Genomic DNA, 22239 nt, shown 5'->3' on the forward strand with positions numbered 1-22239 from the left:
TTTTTCTAGTATAAACAGCCATATTTTGAAAAACCACTCCTTTTTGAATGATATGCACAATGGTGGTATTGAACAGAGTGTTAATGTATGTGCTAAATAATTCTAGTAGCTTCCAAACCCTAAACCTGCCCACACTCATCATTCCTGGGCCTGACAACATGACAGTTTTACAGAGGATGCTTAGTCATTTGGTTATTTACTGTTAACGGTGAAGTTCACCATTTTCCTTTTAAAGTGCTCCATGCTTTTCTTGGTTTTCTAATGATCTTCACAGGCTGGCAAAATGACCACTGCATAGCCTACTTCATGCACAAGGATTTTACCTAATAATCAAGACAGTCTATTTCAAAGTTTAGACAAAGTTTCACTTTGAAATGATTATACATTTGTCTCTGTTTAATCAGTTGTCCATTTATTTCTTCTCTTGCATTGTATACAGAAAATGCATTGTTAGTTATAAATTTGCATAAAAATTAAGAAATAATTGTATTTTGCCATATCTTTAGATGTTTAACCGATTTACTGCTTACTTCTTGTTTTTGTGGTGTTGGCTCTCTTAACTGTGTCCAAATGACGATAATTAATGACAAGCATAATTGACACTACAGCAAACACTGAATGCTAAAAGGCAGCTATTTTAGTGTTTCTCCTGTATGTACTTATTAGCAAATATTGACATAAATAAATGTCTCTCTATTATATAAAAAAAATCTTGGGACAAGACGCGACTTTCTTAGAGAGACACTTTCATGTCTCGCAAGACAAATGGAAGATGACAAAGTAGAACGTGGCAAAGAATTCAAAAACGTTGGCACGATACATATGCAGAACAGGTTACATACGTATAATGGAAGTACGAAAATTCGGAAGTGTCCAAAAAATGATAGTAAACATCGCATTAGCGCATCACACGTAAATGATTACTCTGTGAAAAAACGGAACAGTGAGAAGAGATTGAATATATTATTTAGATTTAAAATTTAAGTGGGAGACTTGTAGATTGTCTAATTCGTGTCACCATCAGGGAAAAGTAGTGTTTCTTCCAGATGAAGAGGCGTATCCACGAGAATTAAAAGATTTGTTGTTTGGTGAAAAAGCGAAATCCACATACGCTGTCACGCTTGGGTCACAGAGTTGCACAGATACACAGGAGATTTTACAGACAGAAACGTTATTCAGACACTTCAAACAAACATAAGTCTCTTTTAGGAGTGAATCTAGCTCCGTATGTAGTTGTAGGGGACAGTTCCGTCTCTCAATTAAAAGAATAGAAAATCTTCCTGTTCATAGGGGCGCACCTTGGCAGCGGGACCCCTAACAGGAGCAGAGGATGTCTGGGGGAGAAGAGAGAGACAGACAAGGCAGTGAGACAAAATGACAGCTGCTGTATCACCATTTAAAAGGGGGTTTCAGAGGAGCGACCGCGTCTCCCTGGGGTGCGTTCAGCCCCCCTCTTCACAACACGAGTGGCAGAGACGTGAAGTGGCCAGCGCATGGTGCATGCCGGAAGGGGGTTGGTAAGCGAAGCAAGCAGGAGGCGATACGAGTAAAATAAAAACGAACAAGAGATTTAAAAGCGAAAAAAATAATTGTTAGCAATTGACGAACACATTCCTGCTTCATGTGTACGATCTTAGCAAAACCACTTTGTAACTTCAAAATTGAAACAAAACAGAGATAGATTGATAGATACTTTATTAATCCCAAGGAGAAATATTACCAGATTTTTAACAGATTGCTAAATTAACGTAGCTCAATTAAAAGAATAAACTGGCTGGTATAAAAAAAAAACTGCAACCTCAGGTGTCCCAACGACTGAGCTTGAAAACCACTGTAGTATAGCGATCAATCACACCACGAGAGTTTGTAGACAAGTATTTGTCTCTATTGGAGTGTGTGGTTTCCTATCAAGCTGATGTGGAGGTCATTATTTGATCTGATTTTTGAGATGCGGAGTCTGTCTGCTTTTGAAAGGGGAGGTTTAGCTTTAGATTTATAGATTTACCTTCAGAAGTGGCAGCAATTGCTTGACAAGACAATTTATTTGTCAAATCATTGTCAATTTAATTGCTTTGTTCACAATAAACTGGCACCTCTTTCTCTAGTAAGGTAACGGAAATCTGCTTTCAAAAGAGCCCTGTCATGTTATTCTGGTGTGAATTAAATCATTTTTTATAATTACATTTAATTTTGCAGACGCCTTTATCCAAGGCAAATTACAACATTTACGTTGCTTACAATAATTTTTTGTTTTTCTCCATTTGGAGCACAGGCCGGTTAAGTGACATGTTTATGGTCACACAGTGTCAGTAGCAGGATTTGAACCCACAATTTCAGAGTTTGAAGTACAAAGACATAACCACAACATTACACTTTAAACTTTTATTTATTGTAGCTGTGAATTAAAAGTAGTTATACCCTTTGCATATTACATTTTTAACATTTTAACTTATTTATGTGAGGTTATGTAGCATATTTGCAATGTTAGTGTACAATATGTAAGGTATTTGCTTATCTTCATCATTAATATGGCTGGGTACTGGCACTGAGGTTCCAATCAGATTCAATTTCGATTTTATCTTGACAGAAATAGCATGTACTGATATATCTGAAGTGGTGGCTTTTTTGAAATTAGTTAACCATGCATACAGAACATTAACATAATGTGACAAAATTCAGTTAACACTTTATTTGAAGGGTGCCTACATAATAACTTTATGCATAAGCATGGAATGACATTTAAGAAGAAATACTTGATTAGTAATGAACTGTTAACATTAGTATTTGGAAGATTTGGAACAAGATATCATTGCTCTTTAATTACAAAAAAACACACACTGCATTAATTCAAAATTCACTATAAATTTAACTAACTTATTGTCACAGGAGGCTGGGGGTCAGACCCAGCCAGGACGCCTGGAAGGACCAGAAGGCAGTCAGTATGTCCCCTGGGCCACGAGGGGGCAACCGCCCTGGATAAGCAAGGGACCACAGGGATGGAGCAAGGAGGCACAAACCCGTGGGGGCCCATGGCTTCTGCCATGGGGCGCTCCAAGTCTCCTAAAGCCCGGCAGCTCTGCATTTCCGCCACACCTGGGAAGATGGAGGAAGATCCTTCCAGCAACACCCGGAGTGCTTCCGGGTGCAAGAGCAGCACTTCCGCCATACCAGGAAGAGCTGCCGGAAGGACGTCATCACGCACCTGGAGCATATCCGGGTGGATTTATGGGCGATGTCAGAATAAATGATTTCTCAAAATTTGTTGTGTTACAATAATACATAATTTCTGACCTGCACAGCTTACATACAGCATGGCTTTGTTTTTATTCAGGTGTTCATTTTATGGTGTCCTACCTGCAGCCAGACCCTTCTCATTCTATGCAAGACAGTAAAGTGCTCTTCCTGTAGAAAGTCTTAGCAGGCGCATTAGTGACATCTACTGGATTAGACAACAAAATTGAAGATGAGCAAAACTCTACATGTAGAACCTGAGCAGGACTGAGATTCACAAGATTGATCTCGAGACTTTAAAAGAATCGATACTGAATTAATTGGAAAATTATTTTTATCCAGGCCTAGACATTAACATTTTTTAATATCTTATTTAACATGATTTTACTGTAATTGGAGAGTTATGTTAGCTATACTTCAATGACTCAGGCACCGCTTCAAGTGGCAGACTTTCCAGCAGCTCCGTGTAGGTCTTTACCTTTTTCTCTATTTCACTGATCACTCCTACCATTTCCTTTAATAAGGACTCGTTCCCTGGACACTTTACTACATGGACATGGATTTTTACACGCTGAGACTAGTCTATTCAGATAGTCAACTTCTAGCACGGAGAACAAAAGCCCATGCCGGTGTGGTTCCCCATTTACCTGACAAGGTAAGAAGGCGGTATCATGGCAGCAAAGCCTGCGTTAAGCTAAAGGCTAAGCGGCTAGAGAGGAAGTGGCGATATAAACCTTCGGTGCCTTCTGTGATCCTGGGAAATGTGAACTCACTACCAAATAAAATCAACAAACTGGCTGCGCTGGTGAAAAATGTCAGGACCTACAGAGAATGCAGCTTTTTGTGTTTTTGTGAAACGTAGCTAACAACTAACATCCCAGATGCTAACGTGGAGCTACCCGGGTTTAGCACAGTTAGAGCGGACAGACACACAAATACCTGCGGGAAGTGGAAAGGAAGAGGACTCGCTCTCTATGTGAATACAAGGTGGTGCAACTCTGGAAATGTAAACGTCAAAATCTCCACTTGCTGCAAGGTCATCAAACTGTTGGTCGTAAGTCTGCGTCCCTATTACTTGCCCAGGGAGTTTGGAAACGTCATTGTTGTTATCCCTCCTCGGGCGGACGTGGAGATAGCGGGTGACATCATCCATTCCGCTGTTGCTAAACTACAAACACAGCACCCCGAGGCACTTGTGCTAATAACTGGAGACTTTAACCATGTGACGCTGGACAAAACATTACCTGGCTTCTCCAAGTATGTGGATTGTAACACCCGGGGAAATAGGACTATTGACCTACTGTATGCAAATGTTAAAGACGCATACAGCGCCACCCCGCTGCCTGCGCTTGGGAAAGCAGATCAGAACCTGGTTCTGCTTCAGCCTCACTACAAACCAAGAGTGAGGGAGCTACCTACAATCACATGCTCATTCAGGAAATGGTCCCCTAAGGCAGAGCAGGCTCTGAGAGACTGCTTTGGAATTACGGACTGGGATATCCTGCAGGGATCATATAGTGAGAACACTGAGGAGGTTGTTGACTGCACTACATCAACTTCTGTATGGACATTGTAATTCCAGTAAGAACAGTACGCTGCTATGCTAATAACAAGCCATGGATTACAAGGGACATCAAGGGCCTTTTGAACCAGAAGAAAAGGGCTTTTAAAGGCGGTGATCGGCATGAGCTTAAGCGTGTGCAAAAGGAAAAAGTCCAGCTCAGGGCGGCGAAAGAGCAGTACAGGAGAAAGCTGGAGCAGAAGTTACAGAATAATAGCATGAAGGAAGTGTGGGATGGGATGAAGATCACCACTGGCTGTAGCTCGAAGCGGGGTGCCACCATCGAGAAAGACAGAGAGCGCAAACCAGATGAATAACTTCTTTAAACAGGTTTGACCACCCTAACCCACTCTCACCTCGAAGTACTGTACCCTCCACCCATCTTTCTGCTGACACCAGCATAGGAGAGACATCCCCACCCACAATCACAGCAGCCCAGGTAAGAAGAGAGCTGATGAGACTTCATGCCAGCAAAGCAGCGGGTCCAGATGGAGTATCACCACGACTGCTGAAGGCCTGTGTGTTGTAGCTGGGGAGTCCTCTACAGCGCATCTTCAACCTGAGCCTGGAACAGGGGAGAGTCCAGAGGCTATGGAAAACATCTTGCATTCACCCCAGTCCCAAAGGTATATCACGTCCTAGTTAGCTGAATGACTTCCAGCCTGTTGCTCTGATGTCACATGTGATGAAAACCATGGAGCGGCTGATGCTTCACCACCTGAAGCCACAGGTCCACCACGCCCTTGACCCTCTGCAGTTCACATACCAGGAGAAGGTGGGAGCGGAGGATGCCATCATCTATTTGCTGCATCATTCCCTCTCCCACTTGGACAGATGCAGTGGTGCTGTAAGAATTTCGTTTCTGGACTTCTCTAGCTCCTTCAGCACCATCCAACCTCTGCTACTTAGGGACAAGCTGACAGAGATGGGAGTAGATTCATACCTGGTGGCATGGATCATCTTACAGACAGGCCTCAGTATGTGCGTCTCAGGAACTGCAGGTCTGACATTGTGGTCCGCAACACAGAAGCGCTGCAAGGGACTGTACTATCTCCGGTCCTGTTCAGCCTATATGCATCGGACTTCCAAAACAACTCAGAGTCCTGCTACGTGCAAAAGTTCCCTGGTGACACTGCTATCGTGGGCTGCATCAGGAGTGGGCAGGAGGAAGAGTATAGGAAACTAATCAAGGACATTTTAGGTGGTTTGAGTCGCACCATTTAACACCAGCAAAACCAAGGAGCTGGTGGTGGATTTTAGGAGGCCCAGGCCCCTCATGGACCCTGTGATCATCAGAGGTGACTGTGTGCTGAGAGTGCAGACCTATAATTACTTGAAAGTGCAGCTGGGTGATAACCAATATTGATGCTCTGTGCAAGAGAGGACAGAGACGACTATACTTCCTTAGAAGGCTAGTGTCCTTTAACACCTGCAATAAGATGCTACAGATGTTCGATCAAACGGTTGCGGCGAGCGCCCTTTTCTACGCAGTGGTGTAATGGGGAGGCAGCATAAAGAAGGACGCCTCACGCCTGGACAAACTGGTGAGGAAGGCAGGCTCTACTGTAGGTAAGGAGCTGGATAGTTTGACATCCGTGGCAGAGCAACGAGCGCTGAGCAGGCTCCTGTCAATCATGGAGAATCCACTACATCCACTGAACAGTGTCATCTCCAGACAGAGGAGCAGCTTCAGCGACAGACTGCTGTCACTATCCTGCTCCACTGACAGACTGAGGAGATCGTTCCTCCCCCACACTATGCAACTCTTCAATTCCACCCAGGGGGGTAAACGTTAACATTATACAAAGTTATTGTCGGTTATACCGGTTATATATTTTTATCACTCTTTAATATTGTTTTTTTTATCAGTATGCTGCTGCTGGAGTATGTGAATTTCCCCTTGGGATTAATAAAGTATCTATCTATATTATTTATAAAAGAACAATAGCACTTTCCGCCAAATTAGTTTTACATATTTTTGTCTTTAATTCCATAGCCACATTTCTCCATATTTGCTGGGAATATGAAACAACTTTGATTAAATATTAAAATGACTACAAGTACCCTCTTTGCAAAAACTCTGCCTCACCTTCAGCATAATGAACCCCACACTGTAAAACATGCAGGTAATTACGCCAGTTGTGTAAGAATGCATGTTTTGTTTAAAAAACACTGCTAGGCTACTTTATTGCATAAAATACTGATTGTTAGATTTATGAATTAGAACTTTTCTAATAAAGTTTAAAAGCTGTGCTAATCCTGCATTCCCCACTGTTTGGAAGGTTTTACAGATGTAAAACAAAAAAGTGTGCCACAAGTGGCCATTTCCATTGTTGTTTTTGTTTAACAGTCATTGTCAACAGGTGAATATTTAATTTTTTTCTTTGATTCATTTTTTTACTCCTTGTATTAGGTAGGGCCTTCCAAGTCAGATGAATAGTTACATCTGTGGAATTTTAATTTCCATGTATGACCATTTCACATTATAACTATATTTTTGTGTATGTCTGTATTTAATGTTGTGTCCAGGTTTCCAAATTACCATTTTGTGGTTTCTCTGTAGAATGTGCTGTCATTGAGACTCACTTCAATTGTAGATTCTCAACTTCAGTACTCTCTTCTTTCATTGTAGCATTTGTGGAGGGAGGCTTACATCTGGTTGTGGATTCCTGCTTTGGCACCTTTATAATCTGTGTTGAGTTATGTTTATTTATTTTACTTTTAGCATACTGTCTCTAATGGATTTAATGTTCCAGAAACTCCTATCTTTCAAAATCCACATATTTTAAATGCATGTTTGTAATAATTTGCAGAAAATATTTTTGTTACATTAAACTCCTTTTAATAACTAGATTATGCTTGATCCTTGTTAGAATGACATGCCAGCTTTGAGGAAGTGGTGGTGTATAATGTCGCTTGAGAACTCCAGCCCCAAGGGGGTTAATGAAGTTTAAATTTCCTTTAATAACTTTCATCCAGTGCTGCGGTAATGTGGCAATTATGCTTAGCCATGTTGTAAATCAAAACACCAATAATCAAATATTGACAAGCTTACCAAAAAAGGGATTGCTTCAATACCCAGTTGAACATTTAAATTATAAAAACTAGATGTTCCAACTTAAAAATGTAAATAATTCCAAACAAAAACATTATTCAAACAAATTTATATTACCTTTATGTTCACTCAACTCAAAAAGCAATTTACACTCAATACTACTGTAGAATTTACTTAAAAGAGAGTTAGTTGAAAGAACTAAGGTGAACAATAGCTATAATTTTATAAAGTTTAACAAGTTATTTTGTTTCAGCGATGGTTCTTCCAAATATTAGGCAAAAACGTCCTCTATGTGGGAATATTGCATGAGAACATTTGAGAGAATGGATGTTTGTTGGGGCTGCAGGTACAACTAAGGGATGGTGTTATATAACCGCCGAGGACAAGACAACAAAACCATAAGTGACCCAGTTACACTTCGCTTTTTTACTGTTGTAAAGCTGGTTAACCGGAGAAGTTCATGTTAGAGGCAAGCATTAAAACAAAAGTTAGAGCCCAGGTATTTCTTTGGAAAGAACAAATAAATGGTCTTCAAAATTATTTTTTTAGTTGCCACCATTATTAATTGCAAGTGCGCTTAAGTAAAATAAGGTTTCATACATTGGCCAGCTACATAAAATGTACTTGCTAGCTTTAGTTCATGCAGAGCTGCACTATCACTTTTTTTCAGATAATTATGCCAGGGCCGTCAACTTGTACAGTAATTGTCTTCTAGTGCAGCGCTTCTTAACCTTTCTAGCGATGAAACCCCTTTAGCCTTTTGTGTTTACAAGACCCTCCAAGGAGGAGTGTAGTTCCCGTTACCGGTTGGAAGAACCGGTTGCGTTTGACGCATCAGGAGGAGGGGGTCAATCGGAGTGTTGAGCTGCAAACCACTCACGACCCACTCAGTGGCTGAGAAACACTAATCTAGTGAATTTGAAAGAAAACTACTTCTCAAAAGTAGTTGCCAAAATTGAGCAGCAATAGCATCCCATATAAATCATATTTCAGCTTTATAAAGTTACTTTAATAGGTTTCCACAATAATTAAATAAATCATATTAAACAAACAAACAAACAATCAGGCTGACTCAGGCAATGTATTTTTCTTAATCTGATGTAGTAGATTAGAACTGTAAGGGAGTTTTTGGCATAGCAACATGCAGCTGTCCACCTATGGGGGAGGCTCCTGTTGCTGGGAAGGCTTTTTTGAAGAGATACCATTTCTTCTGCAGTTTAAGGACTGCCAAAAATGCACCGACTGTAGAGCTTATCAAAATCATGGTTCTAATATTTAAAAAGTATTACAGCAAGCAAAGACTTAAGTTAGATGGTTCTGGGCTGTTTCGTTGTTCTCCCAAGCTGCTGTGGACAGCCCGAGGACCATCCTGTCCTCAGGTCACTAGAAAAGATCTTCCTGGAAGAGCAAGAATGTCACCTATGTAGCGTTCCGCAGTTTAAATATTTTCTCCCACATCTTCACTATGTCCGAAATTAAGGATATTTTTTTAGCAGAACTGTTCAAAGTGATTGAATTTACAGTATGTGCTGCACAGAACCTTTTGCACAGGAGCCAACATACGACCATCATGCAATATCAGAAAATAAAGAAAGGTGAAGGTCTACGTAATGTTGATCTGCTCAGGTCCACCCAACATTTTTGAATAGGCTCATGGGGGAAAATAAATCCCCCAATAAAAGTTATGGAAATATCTGCTGTAGCAGAATGAAAGCACCAACAAGACAAGGAATTAAATACAGTGTAACAGGTTTAACTAGCAACAAGAACGTTTTTTTAATTAAAAAAACTGGTTGGGGTTTGACTACCCAACTTAACTGGTCATCTATATGTTCACTTCACATCTCATTTCTGCTTGGGTGCCGCTTAAGGAAAAAATGAAGCAATTCATAGGACTGAGCCCTGAAAAAAACAAGTCAATTAAAATGCAGAAAAAATAAGTAATTTAGGAGCAAAAACTGGTCACTGATTAAGAAAAGGATTGAAATGAAAGCTTGCAGCCACAGTAGCACTCCAGGACCAGAGTTGTAGACCCCCTGTAGTAATCCACAGGTGTCTCCGTTCATTCTGCAATGGACTTGCATCCTGTCTGGGGATTGTTTCTGCCTCAATACCGATGCTTGGTGGGATAGGCACCAGTTGTACCATGACCCAAGCACAAGGTGCCAGTGAACACTGGTATGCAACTATTTACTCTACTGCTGAAGGAGAAAAATGCAGATATCCATTACCATCGAGTACTGCTGTTAAAGCCCATTGCAGCACTTCTTGTGTGATTTTGGGCTATACAAAAATAAATTGTATTGTATAATCCCAAGACCCAGATTGATCGATAGATAGATGGATACTTTATTAATCCCCAAGGGGAAATTCACATACTCCAGCAGCAGCATACTGATAAAAACAATATTAATTAAAGAGCAACAAAAGTGCAGTGCACGTTAAAAAATACAAGGCGAAGAGTGCGAGGCAGGTATAACAGTCTATAATCTTGTGTAGCGTTAAGGTTTACCCCCCGGTGGAAATGAAGAGTCGCATAGTGTGGGGGAGGAACGATCTCAGTCTGTCAGATGATGCTGTTCAGTGGATGTAGTGGATTCTCCATGATTGACTGGAGCCTGCTCACCGTCTGTTGCTCTGCCACAGATGTCAAACTGTCCAGCTCCGTGCCTACAATACAGACTGCCTTTCTCACCAGTTTGTCCAGGCGTGAGGTGTCCCTCTTCTACGAGGTGGTGTGCTGGGGAGGCAGCATAAAGAAGAGGGCGCTCACCTCAACTGTCTGATAGGACATCTGCAGGATCTTATTGCAGATGCTGAAGGACGCCAGCCTTTTAAGGAAGTATAGTCGGCTCTGTCCTCTCTTGCACAGAGCATCAGTATTGGCAGTCCAGTCCAATTTCTCATCCAGCTGCACTCCCAGGTATTTATAGTTCTGTACCCTCTGCACACAGTCACCTCTGATAATCATGGGTCTAAAATCCCCCACCAGCTCCTTGGTTTGGTGGTATTCAAGTGTAAGTGGCTCGAGTCGTACCATTTAACAAAGTCCTTGATTAGTTTCCTATATTCCTCCTGATGCAGCCCACAATAGCAGTGTCGTCAGCGAACGTTTGCACGTGGCAGGACTTCGTGATGTATTGGAAGTCTGATGTATATAGATTGAACAGGACCGGAGAAAGCACAGTCCCCCTGCGGCGCTCCTGTGTTGCCGACCACAATGTCAGACGTGCAGTTCCCGAGACGCACATACTGAGGTCTGTCTGTAAGATAGTCCACGATCCATGCCACCAGGTTTGAATCTACTCCTGTCTCAGTCAGCTTGTCCCTAAGGAGCAGAGGTAGGATGGTGCTGAATGCGCTAGAGAAGTCCAGAAACATAATTCTTACAGCACCACTGCCTCTGTCCAAGTGGGAGAGGGGTGAGTGTAGCATATAGATATAGATCAATACTCAACCTTTTATGCACTTCACTTTTAATGTAAATTCATGTGGCAAACTAATGTATACCATGATTGTGTAGAAATAACTTCAACTTGAAAATTGATGAAGTCTCTGCAGCTCTCATACTGTAGTCCACAGCTCACCAAGAAAACAGGCACATTTGATGCATAATGATTCATACATCCTATAACCGAGTACACTTTTATTGTGTAAAATGCATGGATTAAATTATATTTTTTTTGAAGAATGAATGTTGGTGGTAGGCATGTCATAATATATTTACCCCATGATACAATTCATACTGAGATCTAAGTTTCACAATACAATATTAAGCTTCACAATATTCTCACAATATGAAATCTTCATAAAAGAAATCTACCGTATGTTTGGTTTTACTTCTTAAACATCCATATAACAAAACATTGCAAAATAGATTTAAATCAGTATGCAAATACACAAGTTTGAACTGGTTTTGTAAATACCAATACCAACCAGGTTTTTCAAAGAAATATCAGGCGTTTTAATTGACAATATTCTGGACATAGTAAATTCGTCATTAGATACGGGGGTCTTTCCAGACTGTCTTAAGACTGCTGTAGTTAAACCCCTTCTTAAGAAACATAATCTTGACCCCTCTGCCTTTGAAAATTTTAGACCCATTTCTAACCTGCCCTTCTTAAGTAAAATTTTAGAGAAGGCAGTCATTATGCAGTTAAATGACCACCTAAATAAACATGCTATTCTTGATACTTTTCAGTCAGGCTTCAGAACAAATCACAGTACAGAAACTGCACTTGTTAAAGTAGTAAATGACTTGCGGGTAAATACAGACAGAGGTCATTTATCTGTTCTCATCCTCTTAGATCTGAGTGCTGCATTTGACACCATTGATCATAATATTCTTAGAAATCGCCTTAGTCAATGGGTGGGCCTCTCTGGCAGTGTCTTAAATTGGTTTGAATCCTACCTGGCAGGGAGAAAATTCTTTGTGAGTTGTGGTAATCAAATCTCAAAGACACATGATATCCGATATGGTGTTCCACAAGGCTCTATCCTGGGTCCGCTGTTATTCTCAATCTACATGCTTCCGTTAGGTCAGATTATCTCAGGTTACAATGTGAGCTACCACAGCTATGCTGATGACACACAGCTGTACTTATCTATAGCACCTGATGACTCCGACTCTTTCGATACACTAACACAATGTCTTACTGGTATTTCTGAATGGATGAATAGTAATTTTCTCAAACTAAATAAAGAGAAAACTGAAATTTTGGTAATTGGCAATAATGGATTCAGCGAGGTTATCAGAAATAAACTTAATGCACTAGGATTAAAAGTTAAGACGGAAGTAAAAAATTTAGGGGTAACCGTTGACTGTAATCTGAATTTTAAATCGCATATTCATCAGACCACTAGGACAGCATTTTTTCATTTAAGAAACATAGCTAAAGTTAGACCTCTTATATCATTGAAAGATGCTGAGAAATTAATTCACGCTTTTGTTTTCAGTAGACTAGATTACTGTAACGCACTCCTCTCAGGACTACCCAAAAAAGACATAAATCATTTGCAACGAGTGCAGAATGCAGCTGCTAGAATCCTAACTGGGAAAAGAAAATCCGAACACATTTCTCCAGTTTTGATGTCACTACACTGGTTGCCTGTGTCATTCAGGATTGACTTTAAAATACTGCTTATGGTTTATAAAGCCTTAAATAATCTCGCTCCATCTTATATATCGGAATGCCTGACACGTTATATTCCAAATCGTAACCTTAGATCTTCAAATGAGTGTCTCCTTATAATTCCAAAAGCTAAACTTAAAAAAGTGGTGAGGCGGCCTTCTGCTGCTATGCACCTAAAATCTGGAATAGCCTGCCGATAGGAATTCGCCAGGCAAATACAGTAGAGCAATTTAAAACACTGCTGAAAACACATTACTTTAACATGGCCTTTTATAACTTCACTTTAACATAATCCTGATACTCTGTATGTTCAATTCTTCATAATAACTATTCATGGTGGCTCTAAAATCCGTACTGACCCCTACTCTCTCTTCTGTTTCTTTTCCGGTTTCTTTGTGGTGGCGGCCTGCCACCACCACCTACTCAAAGCATCATGATGCTCCAACAATGATGGACTGAAAGCCAGAAGTCTACGTGACCATCATCATCAGGTCCTTCCATGAAAATATGATGATTTATGTTAGGTAGAATGCCCAGAGGGACTGGGCGGTCTCTTGGTCTGGAACCCCTACAGATTTTATTTTTTTCTCCAGCTTTTGGAGTTTTTTTGTTTTTCTGTCCACCCTGGCCATCGGACCTTACTCTTATTCTATGTTAATTAATGTTGACTTATGTTTATTTTTTATTGTGTCTTCTATTTTTCTATTCATTTTGTAAAGCACTTTGAGCTACATTTTTTTGTATGAATATGTGCTATATAAATAAATGTTGATTGATTGATTGATTGATAAACATTTTCTTTTGCATTCAAATCAAATAAAAGTTTTACCAAACACCAAGATATAAAGGCACACACCGAGTGACAGTTAACCCTAAGAAATGGTATATTTATTTAACAATAAAAGACTGCACTCTGAAAAGTAGCACCTCCCCACTGTTGTTTTCATGGGAATGGCCTTGAGAAACAGCAGACTCCATCCGGCAACTAGCCAAGGCTATTCTTACCCTTGGTTGTCTTCCACTATCATGAATGCCCACCCCTGCCTCAGACCACTTACAGTTGAAACACAGCAGATACAGTATTTATCCTATGCTCCTAGAGTCTCCACCTGCAATTTTGAAAATTCCCAGGTTTGTAAAGTTTATCCCAAATAATCCTCGAGTTTACAGAATGCAGAGCTCCGTCTTTCTGTGCAACAGGTCACAGACAAATCATGCATCCAACCCTTCCCATCGTACAGGTAAACTGCCAACTACTACAATATTAACAAAACATTTGCACTGCAGTAACAGAATACCTGCTGCATACTGCATATTGCACATGCAATTAAAAATTTCACTAAACTCTGTACATGTGACAATAACCACCTATAAAACTATTAAAAAAGTTATTGCACTGCGCAACCATCCACATTTCAACTTCTCTTTTTGTTTTTTCTGAGTTTGCATCAAACAATGATCCAAGAATGCATTTCATTTTATTTCCTGCTTGAATGCCTGACCAATTTTGCTGTGGGTCATGACTGGTTCTGTTAAGAACTTAGAAGGTTATATTTCCTTTATTCGTCAACTCTCTGCATGAAACTGAGACAATATCTCCTGCAGTTGACAACACTCTGTCACTAAGGGCAGATGTCTACATGGGAAATGTGTTCATTTTCTTGCTCCACCACACTTGAGGACCCCTTTGGAGAACAATGCAAGATCCACTTCTGTATAAAATTGCCCCTTGGTGTAGTCTACCGGTTTCCTGAACCAATATAAGTGAAAGATATATTGATGCATTAAACACTCGTTTTCAGATCTGTAGCTCATGAAAGCTACAGTAACTGTTTGAGTATACCACGATAATGGTTACAATACAATAAAAATTATGATTTGCTGGCCCCAATAGAGTTTGATTCAAAAAGAAATCTGTGGATGCAGTGGTATATTCACGAAATAATGTTGCTATTTGGCATACTTATCTGAGGATGGGACTTTCTAAATTTTGCATGTTTGTATGCGCAAAACACTTGTGTAAGCTGAGGCCATGTTTTGCTCTGGCAAATTTTACCTTCACATCATTATAAACACCGTGAATATCAGTTGTGCCACAGTGCAGTTTTTCATGCTAAAGTTATAAATAAAGGTATTCTGCATGTCTTGCCATTTTTTATTAAGAGACAATTCTTAGTACATGTTCCAACTTACACGTTAAAAAAAAATCCACAGAAACAGAAGTCATTTGGAACCAAATACACACCATGCCTTTAATAAGATTTTGGTTTTGACAGAGTTAGCATTGGGTTATGCAGAATTTACTTTCAATTACTAAACAGAAAATGCTATTGAATAAATGTTATGAGGCCATGACAAGAAGTTAGGAGTGTGGTGGTGGCGGCAAGTAATGGGAATAATCAGGTAGTTCATGATTAACAAATCGTTTTTAATAAGGATGCTGAAATACCCTCAGTCCTGTAACCCACAACCTCTTGAAATGGGGATTTGGGAATTCAGGCTCCAGTTCAATGATTAGTCACGGAAACTGGGCTGCTTGTATTCAACTCCTGCATGATGCCACACAATAATACTGAAGAGCAGCTGAATAATAATTAATTATGGAGTGTACAGGGTCACTAATAAGTTCTGTTGTAAAATGTATGGTTTGGAATCTATTATATATATAATATTTTTGTTTTCTTACTTGCTTGCTTCATTAAAGGCAAGCAAAATAAGAATTGTGATGTCTTTGTGACAAATGGTGAAAATAGTAACTAAACTAGTAGAGGGTCTTCCACTACTAGTTTAGAGCTACCCAACTGGATGTGTGCTAAAGCCAATGTCTTATTACATGACTTCCAGTCATTAAGTATGTCAGACTTGCCAACTGTTGTTGCTGATCTCGTCACCAAACAATGTCAGATTACATGACTGGGAAAAAAGAAGTCACGGGGCATGTCAAATTTAGCAGCAGTGTGCTGATCTTCCATTTGATCTGCCTCTTTTTGTGACAACCAATTGCATTCTGCCTGATGGAGGCAAAGCTATGCAAAGGGTTAACAGCTATGGCCAGTTTTTTTCCTCTTTTTTAAATTCTGTGATGGTACATAAAACATCAGACAGACGAGACGAGAGTCCAAAACACTTATGTTCCTTATATATTGTCAATCCAATATATACATTGTACTTCTGGATGAACATTTATTGGATGTCAGTTCTCATGCACACACAGTCTGTACCTGCAACTAAAGACAAGATTAAAACGGGTCCGATTTTGTCACAGTGAGTCGCAGACTAGTTGGAGCGGGTCACTAGGTATTTCAGATTACATGACTGCATGCTGCCAACTGCCTCGAACATAGTAAAAATTATGAAAATGAAGGCTGGGACCAAAAAAGGGCTTTAAGGGGAACTTTAAGACAAAGCACAGTACTTTGAATATTTTTTCTTCACAATATTGCATCTATACATTGAGAAAATACTTGGATTTTTTCTTTTCACTAGCCATCTATCATTAATATACAAGCAATTAATTTTATTGGTACTACATGCATTGCTTATGCATCCTCAAAGACTGCATAATCCCAACATAAGCACTGATGCAGGAAACTCATTGCATTCAGCTGCAGTATCTACATGTACCCTAGGTGTGCATTGTTTGCACCATTGGCCAAAGTTTATCTGTGCAACATTTAAAAATGAAATGGTTGTGAGGCATAAAAGAATGTCTTATCTCCCTAAGGTGAATCAACATTGAGTTCAACAAATATGCAACATTAATACAGAATTTATTCTGAAAACATTATCAATGTACATATATGTATTCAAGATAGTAAAAGCATGGTCATGTAATACTTACACACACACATAAAATACATAATCTATACATACAAAACATACTGATTAGCCACAACATTAAAACCACCTGTCTAATATTGTTAAGATCCCCCTTGTAACACCAAAACAGCTCTGATCCGTTGAGGCACGGACTTCATAAAACTTCTGAAGGTGCCCTGTGGCATCTGCCACCAAGACATTAGTAGCAGATACTTGGAGTCCTGTGAATTACAAAACAGGGTCTATAAAGATCAGACTTATTTTTTGAAGCATATTCCATAAATACTTGATCATATTGAGAACTGAGGAATATGAAGGCCAAGTCAACACCTTCAAATTTTTGTCATGTTTCTCAAACAACAACGTATTTCTTGTATAGTCCAAAACCACACAAGGAATGCCTGAAGGGACTTTAAAAGAAAAACCCAGCTTAGACTCGCAAAGAAGAGACTGCACAATTATATTGAGGATTAATTGTGTATTGTATTGACCCCCCTTTTGCGACACCCACTGCATGCCCAACCTACCTGGAAAGGGTTTTTTTGGGAGTTTTTCCTTGTCTTCTTAGAGAGTCAAGGCAGGGGGGCTGTCAAAAGGCAGTGTCTGTTAAAGCCCATTGCGGCACTTCTTGCATGATTTTGGGCTATATAAAAATAAATTGTATTGTATATGGAAAAAAAACTAAACTTTCCTACACATTTTTATAGTGTAGTATGGAGCATTATTCTAATGAACTAGGCCAATACCGTTAGGAAATATTGTTGCCATGAAGGGACGTACAGTGGGTATGGAAAGTATTCAGACCCCCTTCAATTTTTCACTCTTTGTTATATTGCAGCCATTTGCTAAAATCATTTAAATTATTTTTTTCCCTCACTAAATGTACACACAGCACCCCATATTGACAGACAAAAAAAAGAATTTTTGAAATTGTTGCCGATTTATTAAAAAAGAAAAACTGAAATATCACATGATCCTAAGTATTCAGACCCTTTGCTGTGACACTCATATTTAACTCAGGTGCGTTCCATTTCTTCTGATCATCCTTGAGATCGCCTTCATTTGAGTCCAGCTGTGTTTGATTATACTGATTGGATTTGATTAGGAAAGCCACACACCTGTCTATATAAGACCTTACAGCTCACAATGCATGTCAGAGCAAATGAGAATCATGAGGTCAAAGGAACTGCCTGAAGAGCTCAGAGACAGAATTGTGGCAAGGCACAGATCTGGCCAAGGTTACAAAAAAATTTCTGCTGCACTTAAGGTTCCCAAGAGCACAGTGGCCTCCATAATCCTTAAATGGAAGACATTTGGGATGACTAGAACCCTTCCTAGAGCTGGCCGTCCGGCCAAGCTGAGCTACTGGGGGAGAAGAGCCTTGGTGAGAGAGGTAAAGAAGAACCCAAAGATCACTTTGGCTGAGCTCCAAAGATGCAGTCAGGAGATGGGAGACAGTTGTAGAAAGTCAACCATCACTGCAGCCCTCCACCAGTCAGGGCTTTATGGCAGAGTGGCCTGTCGGAAGCCTCTACTCAGTGCAAGACACATGACAGCCCGCATGGAGTTTGCTAAGACTCTCTGGTCTGATGAGACCAAGATAGAACTTTTTGGCATTAATTCTAAGCGGTATGTGTGGAGACAACCAGGCACTGCTCATCACTTGTCCAATACAGTCCCCACAGTGAAGCATGGCGGTGGCAGCATCATGCTGTGGGGGTGTTTTTCAGCTGCAGGGACAGGACGACTGGTTGCAATCGAGGGAAAGATGAATGTGGCCAAGTTCAGGAATATCCTGGACAAAAACCTTCTCCAGAGTGCTAAGGACCTCAGACTGGGCCGAAGATTTACCTTCCAACAAGACAATGACCCTAAGCACACAGCTAAAATAATGAAGGAGTGGCTTCACAACAACTATGTGACTGTTCTTGAATGGCCCAGCCAGAGCCCTGACTTAACCCCAATTGAGCATCTCTGGAGAGACCTAAAAATGGCTGTCCATCAATGTTTACCATCCAACCTGACAGAACTGGAGAGGATCTGCAAGGAGGAATGGCAGAGGATCCCCAAATCCAGGTGTGAAAAACTTGTTGCATCTTTCCCAAGAAGACTCATGGCTGTATTAGCTCAAAAGGGTGCTTCTAAATACTGAGCAAAGGGTCTGAATACTTAGGACCATGTGATATTTCAATTTTTCTTTTTTAATAAATCTGCAACAATTTCAAAAATTATTTTTTTGTCTGTCAATATGGGGTGCTGTGTGTACATTAATGAGGAAAAAAATTAATTCAAATGATTTTAGCAAATGGCTGCAATATAACAGTGAAAATTTGAAGGGGGTCTGAATACTTTCCGTACCCACTGTACATGGTCTGTAACAATCTTTAGATAGGAGGTACATTTCAGATTAACATCCACATGAATGCCAGGACCCAAGGTGTCTCAGGAGAACACTGCCCAGAGTGTACACTGCCTCTGACAGTTTGCCTTCTTCCTATAGTGCATCCTGCTGCCATCTCCTCCACAAATACAAGTATGCACACAAGCATCAGACCAGGCCACCTTCTTCCATTGCTCCATGGTCAGTTTTGATGCTCACAGGCCCACTGTAAGCACTTTCACCAGTGGACAAAGGTTAGCATGGAAACTCTGACTGGTGTATGGTTATGCAGTCCCATTCTCATCAAGTTGCGATGCACTGGGTGTTCTAACACCTCTCTCGTGGCCATTATTAAGTGTTTCAGCAATTTGTGCTACAGTAGCTCTTCTGTGGGAATGGACCAGACAAGCTAAGCTACCCTTTGCTCTCCATGGGTGTCATTGAGCCTTAGAAACCCCATGACCCTGTCACCGGTTCACCAGTTGTCCTTCCTTGGACCACTGTTGGCAGTTACTAACCACTACATACTGGGAGATGCTTTTACCCAGTTGTCTAGCCATTACAATTAAGCCCATGTCTTAGTGCTTCCCTATTTCTCCTGCTTCCAATACACCAAGTAAAAGAACTGCGTGGTTTAAATGTTGTGGTTGATCAGTGTATAAATATACAAACACACATCTTTATATTCAAAAGATAGAAGTTAAATATGGGATATTAAATAGTGGGTGACAGATGAAGATCTCATGAACATTGCCACAGGATAAGCATATTGAATTCACTGCAAGATCAAGTCACTTTTATTGCCAAAAAATATATTTTTAAAGAGGGGAGAGCTTTTTAATTTTACTTTCAGCTGACAATTTACAGGTTTATCCCCTGCTGTTGTGTTAATATTAGGTGTTAAAAGCATATTCTTTTAATTCTGGTGATAGATCCCTTTGAACTTACAAAACATCATTACTAGGTTTGGCATGGTTAAGAGTGACTGGATAATTTTGGTATGTTCATTTTTCTAAAACTTTGTGTCCATTGTCACTGTAAAGATGTTACAAAATTATGTAAATATTTTTAGGAATTTCAACTTATTACCACCATAAACATCCCAACATGTACGCTCTCTTATATACTTTCCATTTGGGTGCATATCCATAAAAACATTTTTGGGGTTTTCTTCTCTAAACTCCCTTACTAATTATCAGTTTGATTTTGTGATTGCTTCCATATACAGTAGTTTCTTTTACAAAAAAAATTAAGAACTGAAAATTTACAATCAACAGGACCTTAAGACTGAGTTTGATTCACTGCTGTGCACAGATCACCTACTGCAAACGAAATTAAATTCCCAACAAAGATGTAGTTTTAATACATTTAGCTTTTAACATATAAATATTAAGATAAATACCCCATCATCTGTTAATGAATACACGTCAATATGTATTGTTTCTAATGTCTGTTTTTACACGTTGGTGAAATAAGTTCGTTTTTTTTATCTTAAACATCTGACCATCTCCAATTATCTTAGCTTCAAACGCATATAAAAGTAACATATATAAATATTATTGTCATGTTTTATTGTTTAAGTGGGGTACACTAGCCATGAATACAAAACTAATACATTTTGCTTTAAGGCTATTTGGCAGAGTCCCTTCATTTTCTCAGAGAACAGGTGGATTAACAAAGAAAAAGCTGGCAGTGGGGTAGCCAACACAAGTCAAACCCTATCTTATCTTTAGGCAGGCAACACACTTGTCCAAATGCTTCCCATTAATATGACCAACACCGTTTGCTGCCTTGTAATTGTTTCTTACTTTTAACCATTTGTAGAATATGTGTTGCACACTGATATCTGAGATATTCATCATGAAAATGACCAAACACCCAACAGCATACCAAGCAAAGCACCAGCGGTTCGAGGAACAGCACAGCTTCTGTGGTACATACCTAAAGTATTGACCTTTCAGACTTGCATATCACAAATAATGATATAATTTTATTATTCCATTATTAGCCATAACGAATGTCATCCAATTTATCAGACACCCCTACAATCAATATACATTTCCTGAACCTGCTTTGTTTGCAAAGAACCTCAGCTTATATGGGAAATTTAGATACAGACTGCACTGGACAAAACAACTTCATGGACCTGAACCCAGCCACTTACACAGCTCCAACATGATGGTTCAGGCCAGTATGGTATGCACATTTTTACGATGCAGAAGGAAACCAGAACACAAGGATAAAAACATAACTGGACTTGTGCAGAATGTGCAAACTTCATATAGGCAGCGTCTGAACAAAGAAATCAAACACAGGTCTTTGGAGCTGAATCAGGCAATTCTAAATTGGTTCTCGATTCTCAAAAAGTATCTTTATTATTTTACGATTTAGAGTTTACAAGATTTTATTTAGGGAATCTTTGACTATTCACATCAAACTGTATGTACTGCATTAGTAATATGACAAGCTTATGTTTAAAAGCACTGCACAAAATCTACTAAAGCAAAACATATCCAGTAATACAAACAGTTCCATTGTACAGTATTTTAGAATGCATGTACCATTAAAGCTGTAAATAAGCTAATGTTATTCATCCATTAATATTTTTGCTTTAATTGACCAGTTAAATCTCTGGCTTAAGTAGGTGTACTCACAACGTTTTATTGAATGACAATTATTGAACTTCCAGTGAAAAAGCTTTCAGTGTATTTCAGTGGTGTTTAGATGAGAAAATATGTAAGTCAATAGTGTCAGGAAACCTCATCAAATAATTAATCTGCTATTTAACAATGCACTACACAAATAATCTACAACTTCTAGAACTGTATTTTGATTATTAGAAAATTACAGGATACCAAGACGTATATTTTATTATCTAATAATAAAACACGATGTTTTATTGCATACGATCTCAGCATTTATTTAAATTTCTGCTTACAGGCATTGAAAGTTAATTCTAATAATTTCGAGCTTTACTAGTTTTTACTGAAGCGCATTAAAGTTTTATGTAAGGATTACTTGCGTGTTATACTGTTCTGACCTCTAGGAGGCGGGCCAAAGA

The 22239-nt window shown here is 39.5% G+C and overlaps 1 protein-coding gene across 2 annotated transcripts in view; it reads right to left on the bottom strand.

Annotated features, from left to right (window-relative positions):
* rsf1a (remodeling and spacing factor 1a) overlaps nucleotides 1-22239 on the bottom strand; it is a 90395-nt gene that overhangs the window by 67068 nt on the left and 1088 nt on the right. The gene's annotated exons all lie outside the window — the stretch shown is intronic.

This window comes from Polypterus senegalus, chromosome 2, assembly GCF_016835505.1.
Source record: "Polypterus senegalus isolate Bchr_013 chromosome 2, ASM1683550v1, whole genome shotgun sequence".
Classification (NCBI taxonomy): domain Eukaryota; kingdom Metazoa; phylum Chordata; class Cladistia; order Polypteriformes; family Polypteridae; genus Polypterus; species Polypterus senegalus.